Genomic DNA, 14,361 nt, shown 5'->3' with positions numbered 1-14,361 from the left:
CTCCCCTTTTGGGGGGTTCAGGGCTGGCGGGGTGGGCTTCTTTCCCTGCGCTTCGTCATGTCATCTTAGTGGGTGCATTGGACGTGGTCAATCCGCCCCATCCTTCTGGGGTTCCCATCTGCTCTATGCAGACACGGGCCTGGCGAATCTGCGGTTCTTCTGGACTTCTTCAGTCTGCGCCCTAGATTCTATGCCCTCATCGGAGGACTGTTGTCTCCAGTCCGGCTTCTGTTGGGGCCGGGGGCCTGGATGGTGGACCTGAACCTCCAGGTCAATTCTTGGCACGTTCCTCTCCAGTTTTCCGGGACTGGCACAGTTGGTGGTGGGGCTTCAGGCTTGCCGCTTTTGTGCCTTCCCTAGTTTGTAATTGGCACTTGGTGTATTTATGCATCTTTACCGGATCTTGGTGCCCTGTCTGAGTCTGCTTGGGATTCGGTGTCTGGCCTACCTCGACGACTGTCTGGTGTGGGCACCCAGTCGGTCCGCTTGTCTGCTCACCAGGGGTGTGGTTCTTTCCAGATCACCGGGTTTGGTTTCCTGGTGATCTGGAGGCCGTTCCATCTGTTTCCGTCCCGGGTTCGGACCTGACTGGGTCTTGTTTAGGGCTCTTGGGCCGCTCCTTGTCTTTCCCTCCAGTAGTGTTGCTGCGGATGTGGGCCCGCCTTCGGCTGTTCATGAGGGGGTCCCGGGTTGTTCGGTGGTTGCTTGAGCAGTTGTGCGGGAGTCTGAACTTTGACGTGCTGGTCCGCCCACAGGGTCGGGTTTGGCTTCGGCATCTGTTTGGTTCCTTCGAAGACTCCTCTTCCGCCTCTCTTGCAATCGTTGAGTCCATTCCTCCGGGGATCTTGTGTTGGTGCTGTGTCACCAGCTTCCTCTTTGTGGTTTTTGGGGTTCCGTGCCTTGGCACCTCCCCGAGTCTTCACTCAATGTGTTTACGGACGGGTCATCTCTCGGCTGGGGCTTTGTGACCAGTGCTCACCAGGTCGGCCGGGGATGGTGGGGTCTGTCCATCCGTCGGGCTTACAGCACGGTTCGAGAGTTCGTGGCTGTCTGGTTTGCGCTTCGGAGGGTTCGGGTCACTCTGTACTCTACCATTCAGCTCCATTCGGACTGTTCTCTGGTGGTTCTTTGCCAGAACCACAGGGTTTCTCTTAGGTGTTTGACCTTTGGAGTTGGTCCCTTCGAGTGGCTCGTTTGCTGCATTCTCGGGGTTTGGCTAACTGTGAGGTTCATGTCCAGGGTGTGTCCTACGTCCTGGCGGACAGCCTGTCTCGGTTCATTCTTCTGTTCGCGGATTGGCCAGTCGTCGCCGACTCGTTTCGTTGGCTCTGCTGGACGTATGGACTCCTGGACATGGACGTCTTTGATTCAGCGTGGTCTAGGCGTCGCCCATTCTGTGTGGCGCCCTTACCCGCCTGCGAGGTATTTACGGTGGATGCCTTTTGGCAGACTGGTCGAGGTGGGGATACCTGTTCCTCTTCTCCCGGTCCAGCTGTTGCTTCGGGTTCTGGCTCGGTTGGAGCCATTCTCAAGAGAGTAGTCCTCATGGTCCCTTGGTGGCTGGCCCAGCTTTATTTTCAGACGCTGCTTGATAGGTGTCCAAACCCGGGGCGTTTTCCCGTGGCTCCGCCTCTTTTGGCAGGTTGGACCGGTCCTGTACGTGACTGATTCGGCCTTCTCCTCGGCTCTTCGCATCTGGTATTTTGACGCGGGTATCACCATCTCTGGGGTGACCAGGTGGCATTGTTGATGGTGTCCCACCTGCGAGCTTCGTCTCGGCGACAATATTATGTTCCTGGTGTTTCTATGCACCTTTGTCTTGCTCTTCTTAGGTCGTCTTCTCTTTCGCATCGGGTTGTCTTGTTCTTTCTTGGGTTTTCAGGACTACAGTTATTTGATATTTTCTTACTGTCACCTCGTTTTGTGTGGCGCTGGAGGAGCCGCTCCGGCTTGCGTTCGGGGTGGACATCACATCTGCCCCATTTCGTACGCTTTCTCTTGTTTTGTTTCACCTCTAGCCTGCTCATGCATCGCCTGAGCCATCCTGGTCCTTGATCAGGGTGCCCTCTTATCTTCTCCTCAGTTTGTGGTAGCCCCTTCGGTTCAGGTTTCTGCTCTTTGGTACTGGTGGTAGGTTTGTACATTTGCAGCCTTTCTCCGTCCTTCTGGCGACGGTCGAGACGGCTGCTTACCCGAGGGGTCCTTGGGTTATTGATGCTTAATTGGTTCGGCCGGGGGTGCGTCCTGTGTTGTCCGGTTGTGCTTTTTTGCCGTTACTTGTGTACCGTGTCCGGGGATGCGTTTTGGGTTGATCCAATTCCCCTCGTTTCCTGTTTCAGGGCTCGGGTGTCCCAGGTCGTCCGCAGAGTTTTAAGTCTTCCAGCCTGCGGTCTATCCTTGGCGCCCATGCTGTTCGGACGTTTGCAGCTTTCGCTGCTGTGTTGGTGACATCTAGGGCTCATTTTGGGCGCAAGGATTTGAAGGTCGCACAGGTTCCTGGTAGCCTGTTCTTTATGTGCGCGTCTGCTCCTGTGCGTTCTTGTTGCCTTGGGTCGCAGGTTGCAGCCTGTTGTCTCGGCTTCGCATTGCGGAGTTTGTGGCGGCCGCCTCCCGGGTCAGCCCTTTCTTTTCCTTCTCTTTGGGTATGAAGCTCCAGGGGCTCCCCACAGAAAACTAGCGTTGAATGTGATGAAACTCCATTTTCTGGGTGAGCCCCGGAGGCTCCCTGGCAACCCTCCCTCCCACAGGTCGGCGTTTTTTTTTGCGTTGGTTGAAGCTTAGCTTCCGAACTGATGCTAGGCAGCCGGCGCGGTGGGGTCCGGGGCTTCCCCCTCCCCCTCTCGGGGTAGGGAGGGCTGCTCGGATGATCGGCGCGGCAGTAAAGTGTGATGTTTGCTTGTTTCGTTGGGATTGTAGGGAGTTTCTACCTCTGTTCGGTTTTTTGTTTTAGTTTTTTACCATGTGTGGTTTGTTTTGATATGCCTACCTTTCTGGGTGCCTAACCTCGGTCGATGGCAGATAAGGAAAACCCCAACCACAAGGGGGTTTTCCAGGGTCATTGCTCCCTGAAACCTCTGAAGGGTCCAGGTTCTGGCGCTGGTCCCTGGTAGGTCTGAACTTCTTAGCTAATGTCCTGGTCTAATATAACATACATTAGCCCGATAAACTCCAGGGAGCTTCCGGGGCTCACCCAGAAAATGACGTTTCATTACATTCAACGCTGGTTTTTTGAACCTTTGCAGTGAACATCCACTTGTCTTGTGAATCCTGAGTAGAGTAGTGAAGTATCTCTGTATTAAATAATAATAATAATTATAGATGAAGAATCACAATAAAGTGGCTGAAGGTATGATGACCAAACCACACATCAGAAGTTGGAGAAACGACGATGTTTCGGTCTGTCCTAGACCATGATCCAGGATGGAACAAAACGGCATCGATTCTCCATCTTATGATATGTGTGGTTTAGTCATCATAATAATAATTCATTGGGTCAGGGTACAGGCAACCAGTAATTACCTAAGTAATTACCTAAGTGTAGTTACAGGATGAGAGCTACGCTCGTGGTGTCCCGTCTTCCCAGCACTCTTTGTCATATAACGCTTTGAAACTACTGACGGTCTTGGCCTCCACCACCTTCTCACCTAACTTGTTCCAACCGTCTACCACTCTGTTTGCGAAAGTGAATTTTCTTATATTTCTTCGGCATCTGTGTTTAGCTAGTTTAAATCTATGACCTCTTGTTCTTAAAGTTACAGGTCTCAGGAAATCTTCCCTATCGATTTTATCAATTCCTGTTACTATTTTGTATGTAGTGATCATATCACCTCTTTTTCTTCTGTCTTCTAGTTTTTGCATATTTAATGCCTCTAACATCTCCTCGTAGCTCTTGCCCTTAGTAGCATGCTATGTAATTACCTAAGTGTAGTTACAGGATGAGAGCTACGCTCGTGGTGTCCCATCTTCCCAGCATTCTTTGTCATATAACGCTTTGAAACTACTGACGGTCTTGGCCTCCACCACCTTCTCACTTAACTTGTTCCAACCGTCTACCACTCTATTTGCGAAGGTGATATTCTATGTAATTACCTAAGTAATTACCTAAGTGTAGTTACAGGATGAGAGCTACGCTCGTGGTGTCCCGTCTTCCCAGCACTCTTTGTCATATAACGCTTTGAAACTACTGACGGTCTTGGCCTCCACCACCTTCTCACTTAACTTGTTCCAACCGTCTACCACTCTATTTGCGAAGGTGAATTTTCTTATATTTCTTCGGCATCTGTGTTTAGCTAGTTTAAATCTATGGCCTCTTGTTCTTGAAGTTCCAGGTCTCAGGAAGTCTTCCCTGTCGATTTTATCAATTCCTGTTACTATTTTGTACGTAGTGATCATATCACCTCTTTTTCTTCTGTCTTCTAGTTTTGGCATATTTAATGCTTCTAACCTCTCCTCGTAGCTCTTGCCCTTCAGTTCTGGGAGCCACTTAGTAGCATGTCTTTGCACCTTTTCCAGTTTGTTGATGTGCTTCTTAAGATATGGGCACCACACAACAGCTGCATATTCTAGCTTTGGCCTAACAAAAGTCATGAGCAACTTCTTTAGTATATCACCATCCATGTATTTAAATGCAATTCTGAAGTTAGAAAGCATTGCATAGGCTCCTTGCACAATATTCTTAATGTGGTCCTCAGGTGATAGTTTTCTATCTAGAACCACTCCTAGATCTCTTTCTTTATCAGAATTCTTTAAAGATTTCTCACATAATATATAGGTTGTGTGGGGTCTATGTTCTCCTATTCCACATTCCATAACATGACATTTATTAACATTAAATTCCATTTGCCAAGTGGTGCTCCATATACTTATTTTGTCCAGGTCTTCTTGAAGGGCATGACAATCATCTAAATTTCTTATCCTTCCTATTATCTTAGCATCATCAGCAAACATGTTCATATAATTCTGTATACCAACTGGTAGATCATTTATGTACACAATAAACATCACTGGTGCAAGAACTGAACCCTGTGGTACTCCACTTGTGACATTTCTCCATTCCGATACATTGCCTCTGATTACTGCCCTCATTTTTCTATCAGTCAGAAAATTTTTCATCCATGATAGAAGCTTACCTGTCACCCCTCCAATATTTTCCAGTTTCCAGAACAACCTCTTATGTGGAACTCTGTCGAAAGCCTTTTTTAGGTCCAGATAGATGCAGTCAACCCAGCCATCTCTTTCCTGTAATATCTCTGTGGCCCGATCATAGAAACTGAGTAAATTCGATACACAGGATCTTCCTGATCGAAAACCATACTGTCTGTCTGATATTATATCATTTCTCTCCAGGTGTTCTACCCATTTAGTTTTGATTAGCTTTTCCAATACTTTCACTATTACACTTGTCAATGATACAGGTCTATAATTGAGGGGGTCTTCCCTGCTGCCACTTTTGTAGATTGGAACTATGTTAGCCTGTTTCCACACGTCTGCTACGATTCCTGTACACAGGGATGCCTGAAAGATCAGGTGAAGTGGAATGCTGAGCTCAGATGCACATTCTCTCAGAACCCATGGTGAAACGCCATCTGGGCCAGCTGCTTTGTTCCTCCCGAGCTCCTTTAGCATATTTTCCACTTCATCTCTAGACACCTCTATCCGCTCTATGTTGTTCTCTGGAATTCTTATTGTGTCTGGTTCTCTGAAGATTTCATTTTGTACAAACACACTTTGGAACTTTTCATTTAATGTTTCACACATTTCCTTTTCATTTTCCGTGAATCTGTTTCCCATTTCCAACCTCTGGATATTATCCTTTACCTGCAATTTGTTGTTTATGAATTTGTAGAATAGGCCCGGTTCTGTTTTACATTTATCTGCTATCCCTTTTTCAAAATTTCTTTCTGCCTCTCTCCTTACTGCTGTATAATTGTTTCTCGCATCTTTGTATCGCTGGTATGTTTGGGGGTTTGGCCTCTTCCTATATTGATTCCATTTTTGTGTCTTTTGGTCTCTTGCCCTCTCACAATTTCTGTCGAACCAATCCTGTTTTCTGGTCCTGCATCTCTGTTTTGGTATAAATTTTTTTGTGCCTTTATCATATATTTCACAAAACTTGCCATACATCTCATTCACTTCCTTGCCTAGCATCAAGTCTGTCCAATTATACTCACTAAAAAAATTTCTAAGGTCACCATAATGTCCTCTCCTGAAGTCTGGTTTTTCAACTGCTTCAACCTCCTTATTTTCTTCCAGCTTATAACGCATTGCATACTTTATTCCCAAAAAGACATGGTCACTTTTACCCAAGGGAGGAAGGTACTGAATGTCAAATATCTCTTCCTCCTTCCTGCTAAATATCAAATCTAGCATGGAGGGAACGTCCCCTTCCCTCATCCTCGTAGCTTGTTTAACATGTTGATACAAGAATGTTTCCAGGATGAGGTCTACAAATTTACAGGTCCAAAAATCTTCTGTTTTAGCTTCATATGCTTCCCAGTCTATGGATTTCAAGTTGAAGTCACCGACTATCAACAGTCGTGATCTATCGTTATCCGCTCTCGCTATAATCTCTCTCATTATTGTTATAAGACCTTCACGTTTACTATCTAGCTCCTCCTTTGACCATGTGCTGCTTGGCGGTGGACTATATGCATTTATCATCATTAGTTTATCATCCTCATAGCAGATCTCTAGTGCTATTATGTCAACTTCTTGTGGATTGGCAGTCATTATTTCCTTCACCTTTAGGTGTTCTTTTACCAGCACAGCAACGCCACCGCCTTTCCTAATTTTTCTGTCCCGTCTCCAAATTGAGTAGCCCCTTGGGAATATGACCTCATTTAAAATTACATCTTCAAGTTTTGTCTCCGTGAGTGCAACAATGTCTGGTGTCTGCAGCTGTATTACATCACTTAACTCCAGTATCTTCGATCTCACTCCATCTATGTTGGTGTATGCAATCTTCAGGAACTTGTTCCCCCTCTCCTTATTCTTCACTCCCCCTCTCTCTATTGATTTTGTTGGTTTGCCTTTATGTACCACTTTACTGGTTTGCCTACCCCTATCACTTTGTAGAAAAAAGAATTTATTTCTTCTTCATTCCTGCTCTCATTTAAATGTTTTGCCTCGGCGAGGTTCAGTTTCAGCTTCTCTCTATCTTCTTTTGAAAGATCTCGTCTTAACGACCACCCTTTCCCATCCTCATCCCTTTGCAATTTTCTAGCATTCCTTAGTACTTCTTCCATCTGTTTGGCACCGTTTAGGGTGATCCTCAAAGGTCGATCTTTCCCTTTTACGTACCTTTTACGTACCATGTAGTTACGTCTTCGTGTCTTTACTCACCATACAAGCTTAGATGTACAGTTATGGTGAACAAAACATGTAAATACTTATATATAACATCTGTGTATAGTGAATAAATGCAAAAACAGTATTGTGGGAGGAGAATGAGGGTGAGTGAGGTGTTGTTGAGGGAGGGAGTGGCAGTGAGTGGCTGGCTGGTGTGTAGCGGTCACTCCTCGTTGCTTTTTGACTCACAAGACCAACTTAATGGTTCGTTATGGTGAACAAAACATGCAAATACTTATATATAACCTGTGTATAGAGTGTAACAACAGCAAAACTATTTGTTTATAGTTTTATGAACATAATAATTGAATCACTAATATGCATACCATAATTTTGAGTACAGCAATGGTTCACACATTGTATTATATAAATATATCACAATTCACTGTATTGAATAATATTACTGCAAAAAAACTAAGAAAAAATCAATCAGAGACATTGAAATAATTAGGTAATAATATACTTGTGGCAACTGCCGCCTGATAGCTCGAGCGGAGTAGACCTCGTCTGGCGAAGGCTCTGTCAACGTCCCTTTTTTGCCAGACTTCTCTACCCTATTGCGGCTAAAATATGCCACCTATGATTTTTTTGTTATTTTTTCTGTGATCAGGGAATAAAAATGAACACTTCTATAAGACGAAAGAATTTTTTAGATTTTTTTTTTTTGTTGCGCCTGTGTGTGTTAAATCCATTTGGGCCCCTAGCGGTTTGAGGGTTAAACTGAAGTTGACGACTTGTGCTGCATAATACAATAAGTTTAGCAACCTTAATTCTTGAGTGCCAATGACTAAGCTGTGGTTGGGTCCTGCCCTGGAGTTCTCACTCATAGTTGACCCTCCATATGAATTTATGACTTGAAACTGAAACAGTATAATTGTTTGTTACCTTGAATTTCTCACCTAAATATGGAAATATTCTTTGGCAAGCCTCAGGTGTTAATAATGATTGTCTGTATCCACATTAATTGTGGAATTAATGCTGCTTAATTAGGAACCATATTTTAACTTTTGCTGTTCCATCACATTACCCTTCGCCTCTACAGGTCCAAACACTGTGTAATCTCCACTTGTATTATCCCATAACATGGATCATAGACATTACTCGTTAACAGTTTTGCATGTCTGGCGAGCGACCCGCCGCGCACTGCAAGATAGGCTAAGTGTTGGCCGTGAGCGCACAAACCACACTCAAATGTTTATACTCTTTTTTTTTCAGCTTTCTCACCTCAATTCTCGTGCTACGTCATTCATTTTGGTATCAGATTATTCGCAATATCACGGCACGTATTTTAGCTTCTCCCGTACATTTTCCAGGTCAACTTCCTCACAAGCCTCTCCTAGTGTACCCATGGATATATGCATCAAACTCTTTATCCTCAACTTAACCTGCTTCAGCAGCTGTCACAAGCTTATTCCAGGTATGTTTTAATATTGTAATCTTTACCAAGTTCAGAATTGCTTTCTTTATGGAATATCATTTCAAATTTTGATGAGCTTTGTATTCTTTCCATATTTCCTTCCGCATCAGTGGAATCAGTTACCATAATGTCATTCATTATGCAAGCCTTGTACAGTGTTCTGTAGCATTTAACACACTTTGATCTTTAGTTGTATTAGAGAGGTGGAGTTTGGTAGTGCTGTAAGAGGTCAGTAACTCGGGGATTCTGATAACCCGAATCTTTGGGTAATCCAAATGAATTCACATTTGCGTTTTCAACCATTTTAACTTTAATGAAGATTCTGGTTAAAAGATTATAAAGAATGAGAAACTCTTAGGTCAGTTTAAGTTTGAGATCTTGATTGCTTGACTCATAGAAATTTGGATTTCCTGATGGTTCTGTTATAAGTGCTTAATCTCTCTCTTTTTCAAAAGTTCTAATAGAGTGAGGTAAATTTACATGGAAGCATTGATACAACAAGTCTCAGTGGAAGGCAGGTTCCTTTGTTGTTTTCCCTGATGTTTTCTATCACTGGGGAGGCTCTTTTCTTGTCCCTTTCTTGGCTGCCCAAAATGAATGTGTAATTACCTAAGTGTAATTACCTAACCTTACAGGATGAGAGCTACACTCGTGCTGTCCCGTCTTCCCAGCACTCATTGTCATAGAAGGCTTTGAAACTACTGACAGTTTTGGCCTCCACCACCTTCTCACCTAAGTTCCAACCATCTACTGCTGTTTGCAAAAGTGAATTTTCTTATATTTCTTCAGTAGCTTTGTTTAGTTAGTTTAAATCTATGACATCTTGTTCTTGAAGTTCCAGGTCTGGAATTATTCCCTATCAGTTTTATTGATTCCCGTTACTACCATGTACAGTAAGTACGTGGTGATCATATCGCCTCTTTTTCATCTATCTTCTTGTTTTGGCATATTTAATGCCTCTAAGCTCTCCTCGTGGCTCTTGTCCTTCAGTTCCAGGAGCCAGTTCCATTGCATATCTTTGCACCTTCTCCAGTTTGTTGACGTGCCTCTTAAAATATGGGCACCATACAACTGCTGCATATTCCAGCTTTAGTCTAACAAAGGTCATGAACAATTTTTCTGTGGGGAGCCCCTACAACTCCCTGGAGCTATCAGGCTAATATATGATACATTAGGGCATTAGTCTGTGGAGTTCAGTCTACCAGGGCCCACGAGCCAGAACCTGGGGCCCCCTCAGAGACCTGCAGGGAGCAATGGACCTAGAACCCCCCCCCCCCTGTGGTTGGGGATTTTCCTTATCTGCCATCAACCGGAGTTAGGCACCCAGAAAGGTAGGCATAACAAAACAAACCCCACATGGTAAGAAGATTACAACTAAAACCAAAAAGAGAGGCAGAACTCCCTCCAATCCAAAGGAAGCAAGCAAACGTCACACTCCACGGCCGCGCCACTCATCTGTGCAGCCCCACCCTTCCCCGTGCTGGCTACCTAGCACTCCAGTTCATTTGCTAATGTGGTCCGGGGCGGACGTCTTCTCTGGCCTCGATTTCCAAGGTGTTGTTTTGCCTTTTGGTGACCTCTGCAGTGTTGTTGTTGTATGTGATTGCCAGGTGTCCTCATCAGTGCCGGGGCTGCATACGCTTAGGGGCATGCTAGTCACAGGCAAAGTCACCTTTTTTCCTAGTCACCCTTTGAGTACTGACTTTGCGTGTTAGGGTTCTCTTCCCTGGTGCGTTCGGGAACCATTTCTGTAGGGGTTTTTGCTGCATGGCATTTACCCCACCCTTGGGGCCAGATGGGATTTCGTGGCCTTTGTTTGGCCTTGGATACGGAGTGGTATTATGCTGGTGAGGGCGTCAAGGTGTTGTGCAGCCTGCCTACCTATGCTGTGGTCAGTTCCTGTTACTTCTGGGGGACGTTGTACTTTTTTTTTTTTTTTTTTTTATTATTACCTGGTGGGGGTCTGCCTGGTGTGGCTACAGTTCCACTTCTAATATTTTGGTGGCCCTCTGCTAGGCCCCCATGATTGTACACATCGCAAGGGTTTTAGTGTTTTTATCTCCCCCTTGTTAGCTCTGGGTCTTAAACGGTTAGCAACACCTTGCCCTGGCTTCCCATAGCAGTCAGCCTACGGGCCCCGGAAAACCTTGTCTGGGCTCAGTGAACCTATGTAAGCATCTTTCGAGTTCCAGCCTGCCTTGTGGGGGTTCGAAGGTTGCTGTGTGCCCTTGTCTCAGGGTGACGGTCACCTCTTTTGCCTCCATCATGCTGCCTGTTGGGTCAACAACACCTTTGACCTGGAGTCTTGCGAGTCGTGTTCTCTGCTTGTTCTCCAGTACTATTCTGATGACATTACTGTTAGAGTACAGGCAGCATCCGCATTGCATGCTAGGTTCCTGTTGCTGCAACGTGCTAGGTTGGTTTCCCACCTAGATGCCCTGCGACTGCCCCGCTTTGGTATAGGACCTGAACCTGGGGGCACTAGTTGCTTCGACGTTGGTTCAGTCCGCTCTCCCTGGTCCTTTCCCTGCTCCCCTCCCCTCTGCTTCCGGCTCCCAAAATTCTGAGGATTTCATAGTTGGGGCAGGGTTTAGTTGGTACTAAGACTCGGGCAGCTTCAGGGGCTGCCCCATTTGGGTTGGGGATGGAGGCATTTGAGCCAGTTCCTCCTGCTGAGGCATCTGGGTCCCACCAGCAGGCCCCCTTCTTTTCATCCTTTACCCTGGACTCTTTACCCTTTTCTTCAGAGAGTTGAGGGTAAGGAGGACTGCTCTGCCCCGGGTCTCGACTTGGGGGATCCTAGGGCTGGGGAGGAGTTGACCTGGGGGCCTTGGGCCCCCTTTGACCCTGCTTGGGTGTTGGGGGCCTTCTTCGTGGGGCTTGTTGTTGCAGGGGGTAGGGGTTTTCTTACCCCCCCCCTTCCCTGTGTGAGTATGATTTGGCGTTGGCTCTTTCCCGGGTTTGGTTCCGGGCTCCCCTGGGTTCCTTGGCCCCGTCCTTTTGAAGGTTTTCTGCCTCTCGTATCTTTTCTAGGGAGGGTCGGGAGGCTCTTTCAGTGTACCTCCTGTGAGACCTGGATTCCGCCTCTATGTTGGATCCGTCTTTAATTGAGGTCGGTTCTTCTTTCCCGTATTGGGTGTGTTTGGAGGTTCTGAAGTCTTCCTGGCTGGCAGACTGCCAATTCTTTTCATTGGAGGCGTGTCATGGGTTCTGTCAGACATACACACTTGAGTGGTGAGAAACTTCTACCGGTCTGCAGGTTTACCTGGGGGCGAGTGTGAGCACCTTAATGAATGCTTGTTCGCCCCTGTACTTTCTCAGGATGTTGGCCTTGTGCTCATTCTCATTGCATGTGCAGGTTCCTACCCATTCGGCGTCCTTGGTGGCTGAAGATTTGCACGCCTGTGGGCATTTGGCTTCTGTTTTGCGCTTCTTTTCCCTACTCAAGCTGTTTTCGGCTTGCTAGCTTCTCTAGTTTGGCTCTCCATGTGGTTCATATCTGGGGAGTGTTCAATGTCCTGGCGGACGGCCTGTCTCGGTTCATTGCCCTTTCCACGGAATGGACGGTCGATGCCAACTCCTTCCATTGGCTCTGCTGGACATAGAGACTCCCAGACGTGGACCGCTTTGCGTCGGCGTGGTCTCGGCGTCTCCCGATCTATGTGGCGCCCTTTCCCGACTATGAGTTTGTTGCAGTGGATGCCTTTCTGCAGGACTGGTCGAGGTGGGGTTACCTGTACAGTACTTCTTTTCCCCGGTCCAGCCGTTTCTTCGGGTTCTGGCTCGGTTGAAGTCCTACCAAGGGAGAGTAGTCCTTATGACTCCTTGGTGGTCCCTTGGTGGCCCCTTGGTGGCCCCCTTGGTGGCCCCTTGGTAGCCCCTTGGTAGCCAGCCCCTTGGTAGCCAGCCCCTTGGTGGCCGGTCCAGCCTTGGTTGCAGGTGCTGCTTGCTTGGTGTGCAAACCTGGCATGTTTTCCATACCTGTACCTCTTTCCCTCGGTCCAGCTGTTTCTTCGGGTTGTGGCTCGGTTGAAGTCCTATCAAGAGAGAGTAGTCCTTGTGGCCCCTTGGTGGCCCCTTGGTGGCCCCTTGGTAGCTCCTTGGTGGCCGGCCCAGCCTTGGTTGCAGGTGCTGCTTGCTTGGTGTGCGGACCCGGCATGTTTTCCGCGGCGCAGCCTCTTCCAACAGGTCAGACCAGTCTGGAACACAGGTGGTTCGGCCTTCTCCTTCACTCTTCGCATCTGGTACAGTGGAACCTTGGTTTTCGTATGCACCTGTTTCCGTATTTTTTGGGTTACGAACTCAGTTTCGTAGTAAAACTTGAATCGAGTTACGAGCTTGCCTTGAGTAACGTAGTTTGGTGATATGCATATGGGCGACTTAGCACTTGGTTTCTGGTAGCACAGGCGACCGCGCTCGAGTTTACCAGTGTCTCCCGCTTAGTGACAATCGCATTTGAATTCTTGGTAAAGAATTTCTGGGTGAAAAAACACCGAGATGTGGTAGTTTCTGGGGGAAGCCCCTTCGGTTCTCCGGAGCTATCCAGGTTGATATGTATATCATTAGACTTTGGCATCAGTCAGTGTGCATGGAGTTCTAGGCCTACCGGGGACCACGAGCCAGAACCTAGCCCCTCAGAGAGGCACGAGGAGCAATGGCCTATAGAAATGCACATGGAATCTGGAGCATTCTGTGTCTGTCTTTGACATTCTGTGTTTGACAAACTCTCATAAGTCAAGCCTTGCCTCGGGCTGGGCTTGGGGAGTAGAAGAACTGAAAATGATTTGAAAATGTGTAAAACTTGTTGAAAAGACAAAACAAAAATAATCTACCTTTCTATTTAGGCTGCAATACTGAAACTTGGAACAATTGCAGCCTTTTTCATATACAACTAATCAAAAGAGATTGGTTGACATTGAACAACTTATAAGAAACGAAGTTATGCCCCCTTAATATGCGTCACTTGTAGTGTGGGGTCATTCTGGCTGGTGTTTGGTTCTTATGGTTCACTTGTTGTGTGGTCCAATTGTGTGGTCCACCTGTGTGGTCCACCTGTATGGTCCACTTGTGTGGTCCACCTGTTTGGTCCACTTGTGTGATCCAGCTTGTCATATGAAGGAATTATTAATTGTAACCTATGATGGAATGAGAAAGTTTTCACCACTCTGTGAACTGTCCCAACATCGTAAGCTTGTGGACGACTTGTGTGGTCCACTTGTGTGATCTAACTTGTCATATGAGGGAATTATTAATTGTAAACTGTGATACAATGGGAAAGTTTTCCACCAGACTGTGAACTCTGTCCCAACATCGTAAGCAAATCCATACATACCCCGCTTCGGTGAACCATTGTTCATCAAACCGGGTGAGTAAATCCGGCCTGAAAAGTGTGCGACCTAGCCGGAGATTCGTTGAATTGGGGTACGTTGAATCGAGGTAGTACAGTATAGTACTGAGTATGGTATATAGTGAATAAAAGCAAGAATAGTATGGTGGGAGGAGTATGTTGACAAGTGAGGTGTTGTTGAGAGAGGGAGTGGTGGCGAGTGGCTGGCTGGCTGGCTGGCTGGCTGGTGTGGCAGCAACTCCTCATTGCT

The 14,361-nt window shown here is 46.7% G+C and overlaps 1 protein-coding gene across 5 annotated transcripts in view; it reads left to right on the top strand.

Moving 5' to 3' along the window:
- LOC123763645 (zinc finger protein 84) overlaps nucleotides 1-14,361 on the top strand; it is a 135,274-nt gene that overhangs the window by 54,960 nt on the left and 65,953 nt on the right. For all 5 annotated transcript variants that reach the window (XM_045750906.2, XM_069302142.1, XM_069302145.1 and 2 more), the window contains one exon: nucleotides 8,661-8,764. The gene's annotated coding sequence lies outside the window, so the exon portion shown is untranslated. The remainder of the gene's footprint in view (nucleotides 1-8,660; nucleotides 8,765-14,361) is intronic.

The sequence above is a fragment of the Procambarus clarkii genome, chromosome 5, assembly GCF_040958095.1.
Source record: "Procambarus clarkii isolate CNS0578487 chromosome 5, FALCON_Pclarkii_2.0, whole genome shotgun sequence".
Lineage (NCBI taxonomy): Eukaryota > Metazoa > Arthropoda > Malacostraca > Decapoda > Cambaridae > Procambarus > Procambarus clarkii.
This window is presented reverse-complemented; position numbering and strand designations above follow the sequence as displayed.